Source organism: Lolium rigidum, chromosome 3 (genome assembly GCF_022539505.1).
Source record: "Lolium rigidum isolate FL_2022 chromosome 3, APGP_CSIRO_Lrig_0.1, whole genome shotgun sequence".
NCBI lineage: Eukaryota > Viridiplantae > Streptophyta > Magnoliopsida > Poales > Poaceae > Lolium > Lolium rigidum.
The window spans coordinates 264,568,497-264,577,834 of NC_061510.1; positions in this window are offsets into that span (position 1 = coordinate 264,568,497).

A 9,338-nucleotide genomic window follows, 5' to 3' on the forward strand; every position below is an offset into this window, starting at 1 on the left:
GACGAGGAACCCGTCGTAGGAGTGCAGATACCACATCCAACAAGGAGAAACCTAGATTAGCAATAGAAAGGAACTAGCTTCCTAAACTTAGCTCCTATTTAGCTAGAATCTATTCATAGCCTCTGTAGCTAGTTTAATACTCTACAAATAGAGTTCGTGATAAGACTAGTCTACGAGTCGTTCTTCTGGAGTTATTTGCAGTTTTACCTCATTGTAAAGTAGGAGGCTGTGATGATCTTATGTAACATAGTCAATGTTGTAATTCTATAGACATGCCTTGGACCCGCATATGTTTCTGTTGTACCACTCTGAGCGATATAATACTAGTGGAACGGTGTTTCATTGGTGTTATATCAGACTTGCATACTACACCATGCGGTGGTATGCCGGGTCACCACAACCGGGCCTCTCTCGGTGGCCGACGGACCACTTCACAAGATCGGGGACTGCTTACCGGCGAACGAGGAGTACATGGACACCTACTCTGCTTTGAGGCAAGTTTGTAGAAATTGGCGCTCAGGTTTACCTGAGCCCGACGTGCACCTGCATGAATGGATCATGGTAGAACACGTCCTTCCACACGCTGCTGATTTCACCTTCCTCCACCTCCGCACATCCCGCTACGTCACCATCGATCTTACGGAAGTTCATGCAAGGTTCAAATTCCTCCATATCTATAGAGTTAATCTATTTTTATTTTCAATCGTAAACATCTTAGTGCTGAATGTTATCTTCATCAATATATTTTAGATACTACTTCGTCGGCTTTTACCGTGGCGTCATCGTCCTTGCCCAGAAGAACCAGCCGCACAAGATACGGCTTTTGAACCCACTCACAAAGACATTGAATACTAGGTTTGAGGCGCATATGCCATATGTTATTCCGAAGTCAGTCGCTGTAATGAAGTCCCCGACTATGGTCTTCGTTTCCAAAGATTACCCGGCGGAAATTGCTTGGGTCGATGAGAGCACTCCAACTAAGGGTATAGATGAAGGCGGGGAGAAGGAAGATTTTCGACCGAGCACCATTCTCTGCGTTGCATTACCCCGTTCAATGGTGAACTGTATGCAATACCTGTGAACAATTTTGAGTTCGGAAAATTAGTGTGCACCAACAATGTCCAGTTGGAGCAGCGCGCGAGCAGTGTCAACATGGATACACTATTTTCATTTCCAGAACTTGGAAATAACAAGTTCTACCTTGTGAAGTCGGATGGTGCTCTGTTGCTTGTGTTGTTGGACAACAAGCATTTGGAGGAAGGTCAACCATTGGTGTACCGTGTGGACACTGAGAGCCGCTCTCTCCATGCCGTCAATAACATTGGCAGTCGTGCCTTCTTCGTCCATTATATCCGGTGTATCTCCATCGACACCAGAGTGCACCCGACACTTCGACCTGGCTGCATCTACTACGCAGATTTGGGTTATATCAGAGAGTACTTTGATGATATAAAGGCCTGGGATGAGTGGCCAATACGTGTGGATAGATTAGGAAACTATGGTATGAGAAATGAACAAAGGCCATACCGTTTGGAGGATGTATTGGCTGCACACTCTGCGGACGGAAGGAGAGTTCAATGAATATTTCCTTCAGATCGGAGAACGGAGTGACGAAGAAATATATGCTTGAATGAAGATCAGATTCATTCATCTTGGGGTATCATAATCTTCATGTTGGCCATAAATTGCGTCTTGTATTATTTTCGGATTAGTTTGTCGTGAACATTAACATTATTATTGGCTGCTTTTGGCTGTTGTATGCGATTGATGTATTATACTCCGTACTTAGTTTTACGGATTTATTATGCTTGCTGTGATTTTTCCTATACTAGCTTCTAGATTTGACTGATTTTGTTTGTAATGATGATGGCTTGATGTGGCTGCTGTCGGCCTTGATTGCCGGAGCGGAGCAATTAGTACTTAACCAGGTGTACCGTCTTTATATTAGTATTATATTATATTACTTGACCATAGCCATATTCAAAATCAAATCTCGGTCGGGCGGCAAAATCTCCCGCCAATCCTGAAATATTTCGGACGGGTTTTTGAATGGGATAACAAGATAGATCACGATGATAGTAACTCGGTATTTAATGTGATGATGATTTGATTTTGCACTCGGCCTTGAACGAGAGGTACTAGTACGGTCTCACATTTTTTATCATTATACTTGGACGGTAGCCAAATTCAAAATCTCATAGCGGCCAAACTTCCCGCCCACAAAATACAAAAATTTCACACGCTTCCAAATTCCCATTCTACCCCTGTGGAGATGGCAGCAAAGTCGGTTGGTGGGGGGGTCCGCCCGTCATTTTTTTGGATCACCACCTCCCTAGCCCGGAGACCCTCCCAAAAAAAATTCATTTCCCTCAGACCACCCACCGGAACTTCCCAAGTCCCTCTCTCCCACCTCCACGACCACCGCACCGGAACATCCCCGCCGGACTTCCCCGGTCTACCCGAGCCCTCGCGATCCTCGTCGGCCGGGCCTGCCGCCGGAACCGCTTCATCGACGCCGTCATCAACCGGACCGGATCATCCCCGCCGTACCTCTAAACCATATGCTCATCCAGCGGTCTACCGCGATCGCTTCAGGCCGAGCCGCTTCGCCGGATCCGTCGTCCACCGCATCGGATCTTGCTCACCGACACCGCCTGTGCATGAACCGGATCTGCTTCACCGGCGTTGTGCATGATCTAAACTCTTCTATCGTCGCTTTTCTATTGCTTGCCTCGCAAGTTCTTGTTTAATCTTGGGGGAACCTGTTTGTGCTAACGACGCGCCGTTACGTTTTTGCGGATGAGATGAGTAATCATGAAGTGTAATGGCCGTCTCTCCAACCCCAAGTAGCACATGTAGCGTACTTCATCACCGGATCTATCAACCCCGGGAAGATCTGCTGTGACTCCCACGGAGTGCTTCTCCTAATGTAAGTCCCTTGTTTTAGCGCCATGTTACGGGGTTCGGATGCTTGTTTGTGTGAAGCTCTTTTAGTTCATTCCTAGCTATGACCGTAACACGTTGCTATTTTCTACTTCATTGCTAACTTTAAGCGATTGAACATTTTGGTTTGCATTCCACGCTCTTGTAGATGTAGCCATCATAACTTCTATCTTGCTAAGTCGTTGTTACAAAAATTATAGGTATTATAGTAACGACCCTGCTATTATTTAGTTCATGGCCAATTTTAAGTAATTGCACATGTTGGTTCGCATTCCCTGCTCTATAGCTTTTGGCATCGTAACTTCTATATTTGGTTTACATTCCCTGCTCTGTAGATCTAGCCATCATAACTTTATCTTGCTCCGTCGTTGTTACAAAAATTATGGCCTCGCTACTATGTTGTTTGTGCCAATTTTTTACTCCATGAACATGTTGGCTTGCATTCCTCGTACTACGAGGTGATGCCATTGTTTTGTATCTAGTTAATTGTAAGCTAACAAAGTAAGGACTTAGTTTGGCATGCTATCACTCTGCTATCTAGCCTATAGTACAAATAAACTTGTCATACTACTAGATAATAATTTTGCCATCTTGTTCTTCAAAAGCTGCATTATTGACTTGTTTCTTCGACTTGGCATGACGCTCACATATGGAAAGCTAAACATATTGGTTTGCATTCCCTCTTATACAAGTTCACAGGTGATCCCACTATATTCACGTATCCGGTCCATCCTAAGCTCCAGCATTAACTATCCTCTATGTGTTGCTCATTACAAGTTTATATCCCTAAACATCTTGATTTGCATCCCCTTCACTATAAGTTCAGGAGTATTATTTAGTTCACGGCCAAAATTAAGTAATTGCACTTGGCACATGTTGGTTCACATTCCCTCCTCTTTAGCTTTTGCCATCGTAACTTCTATTTTTGGTTTACATTCCTCGCTCTCGTAGATGTAGCCATCATAACTTCATCTTGCTCAATCGTTGTTACAAAATTTATAGCCTCGCTACTATGTTGTTCATGCCAATTTTGTACTCCACGAACATGTTGGTTTGCATGGGACTCGACGAGTAGTAAGTCCGCTTGTTTCATTCTAACATGCTCGTTATATTGGTCGTTGGTATGCGGCATGCACTCTTTGTTTGCTTATTGTGCGCATTACAATGATCTTGTTATAACGACGAAATGATGAGTTCCAAATTGTTTGGCAAACAATATTGCGGTGTCTTTGCGTTTCCATTGTTCGTTGTCTTAACTTGTAATGTCTTTGTTTCGAGATATAGGTGCTTGCATGGACAACTTAAAAGATTGCCGGATCGCTTCATTGTATTGCTAGGTTTAATTACCATTCAATTTCTCTGGGTTCTGTAATATTTTTTCAAAGCCTTGCAGTTGATGTAATATTTAGTTAGTTTTTATAGTTCTTTCGCGCATTTTTTCTTTGGTGCTTGTCGTAAGTGAGGCTATCCGACAGAAATCAATGCTGCGTAAATATTCTCAGTATCTAAATCACGAATTCCCATCCCTTAAACGGCCCAATTAAGCGAAATCACATGCGTGTCGGCCCGCAAAATCCTAAAGCGCCTTTTACGCCGGCATATAAACAGCAACTAAACGGGCTGGCCCACTTACTTATTGGGCCAGCCCACTTGATTAATTGTGGACCCCACACTTTTATTGGGCCGGCCCACTTGCTTTAAGGTGGACCCCACCCACTACTGGGCCGGCCCACCAACTAGTTGGGCCAGCCCAATTGCTTTTGTGGTGGTCCCCACGTACTAAACGGGCCGGCCCTTTAAGACGAATGTGGGACCCACGTGTTTTTGGCCCGGCCCGCTAGCGTGTTGGGCCGGCCCACTTGCTCTATGGTGGACCCCACATACTAAATGGGCCGGCCCTTTACGGGAAAGTGGGACCCACTCGTGTTTTTGGCCGGCCCACTGACGTGTTGGGCCGGCCCACTTGCTATACGGTGGACCCCACATACTAAATGGGCCGGCCCTTTAACCGGAAAGTGGGACCCACCAGCGTTTTGGCCCGGCCCACTATCTTGTTGGGCCGGCCCACTTGCTATATGGTGGACCCCACATACTAAATGGGCCGGCCCTTTAGCAGGAAGTGGGACCCACCAGAGTTTTTGGCCCGGCCCACTATCTTGTTGGGCCGGCCCACTCGCTCTATGGTGGACCCCACATGCTAAATGGGCCAGCCCTGTAACAGGAAAGTGGGACCCACCTGTGTTTTTGGCCCGGCCCACTATCTTGTTGGGCGGCCCACTTGCTATATGGTGGACCCCACATTCTAAATGGGCTGGCCTTTTAACGGAAAGTGGGACCCACATGCTAATTGGGTCGGCCCACTAACTTCTTGGGCCGGCCCAGTTGCTTTAATGTGGACCCCACTTTGTAAATGGGCCGGCCCGATAACAGGAAAGTGGGACCCACATGTCTTGTGGGCCGGCCCTTTTGCCTGTTGACCGGTCAAACGAGTGCATTCGGCCCGGCCCACATGCTTAGTGGGCCGGCCCATTAAAGTTTTGACCGATCAACCTTAGCGGTTAGGCCCGGCCCACGTAACTAATGGACCAGCCCGGCTATATAGTTGACCGGTCAAACTAAGTCGGTGGCCCGACCCGCAAACTTAATGGGCCGGCCCGCTTAAGACGTGGCGGGCCTCGTGTGGGCCTACCATCTACCACGGGGTTTCGGCCGGTTAACGCCGTTGCTGCCGCGATTAACGGCGTCCGCCACGTGTCGGTTGCATGACGTCGGCGGTCAACGGGCTCCCGGAAACACTTGGGCAACGGTCCGATTTTCCGTGGCGGAAGGGCGCCCAAGCGCGACGGACCGAAAAAATCGTCGTAGGACTTTGCACCGACGCAGTTTCCACAACAGAACCCATATCGTCGGGTTAGGCCCATAGGCGACGAAAAATACCCCTTAGCGGACGATTTTGAGACGTTGTCTATCAGAACTTTTCTTGTAGTGTCTAGGGCATATCTCCTTCAGTCTCCCACTTGCACTAGAGTCAATAATCTAGTTTACATTTGTAAAGATATAACACCTTGGCCTTATGGTGCTTTATCATGTATTGCTCACGGGAGAGGTTATTAGTCAACGGATCTGACACGCTCAGAAACGTATGTATTTTGTAATTCATTTGCGTCTCAACACATCACTCATTTCCAAATGAGTCGGCATTAAATATGTTTGGTCTTTTGGTGGAACCTTAATTCCGCGGTCTGAAATATGTCACTAATATTGTCACACACAATATAGCTTCAAAGTTCTGACTCTTCGGAAATACACCAAGTTCTCAAAGAACCTCTTGACTTAACATCCTTTGTCATTGTCAAAACAATGACATACTCTGCCTTCTTTTGTAGAATCCGTCACAATATTTAGAACTCTTCTAAATCTAGCATGAGACAACTTCTAGCTCATTGTGCTACCTTTTAAACAACACTTAATCTAATTTGAGATTGAAATTATATTTTATATGTGACAAAACCAATATCGGTGTAACACCTTACATCGATTTGTTTGTCATTTCTTCATACAAATATATATATATATATATATATATATATATATATATATATATATATCCTTAGTTCTTCTAAAGTACTCAAGGATATTCTTACTTGTCAGTCCAATGATCATCATATGAATCATTACGGTATATGCTCATAACACTTTATAGCACATGATATCTGATTGTGTACATATTATTCGTGATCTATAATCACTCATGTGTTTTTACTCATTGAGTGTCAGATACAATCAAGTCTTGTTAAAACTTCACATGACAAGAATATTTTCTTAATATTTCTATATTGAACTATTTTCAATATCCATTCTATGTACTTTGACTTAAACTTATTTTGTGTTTCAATCTATCTTCATAGATCTTGACACTAGATATGTTTCAGTCCATATCCTTTCATTGAAATTAATTTCTCAATGAAACCTTTTAATCAAGTATATAATTACATCATTTATAACTAACTATATGTCACCTACATAAAGTATTATAAATGTGTCTTAAGCGCTCCCACTTAATTTCTTGCAAATGCAAGCCTCTTCATCGTCTATGATGAAATCAAAAACTCTTTGACTATTTCATCTGGTGAAGATTCCAACTCCGTGATACTTACTTCATCCAATTGAAGTTCGTATACCTATCTAGTATTATACGGACCAGCAAAACTCTTGGTTGTATCTTGTATACCCCTTTAATACACACTTCTGATAAGTAATGTATTTTGCCATCCTACTAACATATCTCATAAAGGAAATATGTAGTGATTACTAGAATAATCCATATAGACTTTAATCATTGCTACAGAAAATCTAATCTTGTCGTAGTCAATTCTTTGAACTTTGTCGTAAACAACTTTTCGACAAGTCAAGCTTCTTCAAAGATATTTCATCCAAGTCCATCAATTTTATAGATCTATTTACTTTCAAAAAGTATTCATCTATCTTGGATTTCATGGCGTATAGCCATTTTAACGAGTCGAGCCCATCATAACTTCTTTGTTTGTAGTTGGTTTATCATTGTTCAAAATCAATCCTTTGTCCACAAATCATTTATTTGATCACAAAGTAAACCATACCTACAAGGTTCAATATGTACTTCGATCTCCATGGCTAAAAACACTTTGTAGTCATGGGAGCCATGATTGTCGTGGCCGCTTCTGAAACCAATTCCGATGCTGCGCTACTCGATCATTATGCTCGAGGTTCATAAACCTTATCAAAATATATTGTCCTCCCACTCAAATACTTCACTAGAAACAATTTCTCGGAAATAAGAAACATTGACAAACACTTTTGTCTTTGTCTTGTGGGAAGAATTCCCAATTAAATCTCTGGGATAACCAACGAAGACATTCATCCGATTTTGGTTTGTAAACTCTTAGACCAAAATTTAAAGAAAGGACTATTAGGATTTATACCCATGCCATAACTCGTATGGTGTCATTTCAACGGATCATGATGATGCTCTATTTAGTGTAAAAGCGGTAGTCACTAAAGCATAATCCACAAAAATATAATGGCATCATAATATTTTATCTCATCATTAATCCAACAAGGTTTGGATACATCTCTCGGATACTATATCATCATTGTGATACTCCAAGAAATGTGAGTTGTAGAACAATTTCATGACTCTCTTAGATGTTCGCTAAAACTCGTAATTCAAATATTTTCACCATGATCCAATCATAGATATTTGACTTTTCTATTACGATGATTTCCACTTCATGCTGAAATTTATTTGAATCCATTCAAATGTTTCAAACTTCTTCCTTATTGAATATATCCACATATATACTCAATTCATTGTTGAAAGTTTTCATGAAGTATAAGAATCTCCCGCACACAACTATGCCCGAGTGAACCATATACATCATCATGTATTTTTCCACTAAGTTAGTTGCCCGTTCAACTCTTGGCCTATGAACGGTATTTTAATCATTCTCTTTAGAAAAGATTTGCAAGCGCCAAATGATTCAAAAAATCAAATGACTCCAAAAATCCATTTACATGGAGTTCCTTCATGCGTTTCTTTCTAACATGACCTAAATGGCGGTTCCACAAATAAGTGGAATTCAAATCATTTGCCTTATGACATTTTAGCGTCAGTGTTATGTATGTGTGTTTCACCATTAAGATTTATAATAATTTATCCATCGTACATGGAGTAATGTCATAATTTGAACAACTCATTGTTTTCATTTGACCAGAGCAAAATAACAATTATTAAGTTCTTTATTATAAATTATAAGGGCTAGATAGAATGCCAACGATGAACATAATAACACTTTATTTTGTTCCAGACGTGCATTCCTATCATATTCCTTGTCGATCACTTAGGCCATTGTATTCTTGTATTGCGTTGTTTTGTATGACACTTCATACCAACCAATATAGTACTAATACCCCAAAATTTCATAGTGTGACTTAACTAGGAATACAACCATAACATGTATATCATTTATATACACCTGAGCTAGACTTTCTAGTCTTTTCTTTTCTTTTTGCCAAAATATCTTTTGCAGTTTCTCTTTTAGCTTTCCTCATTATTCGGAAAACACTTCAACATCATTAACTTCTAGGTTTGTTGGTCAAATACCAATAACCTTGAGGTTCTTACTTTGAAGTTGATCATCATATGATAAGTGTTCCGGATTTCACTATTAGTAACCTTGTAATATGATGAACAATTTCACTCATAATTTTATCCATCATATCATGACGACTTTCCGAGACCATGTCTGTACATGCTAGGCTCGTAAAGTTTTAACCTTGGTATTTGCATGTGCAAATCTAGCTTGCACCCGTTGTATGCACACGTAGAATCTATCACACCCGATCATCACGTGATG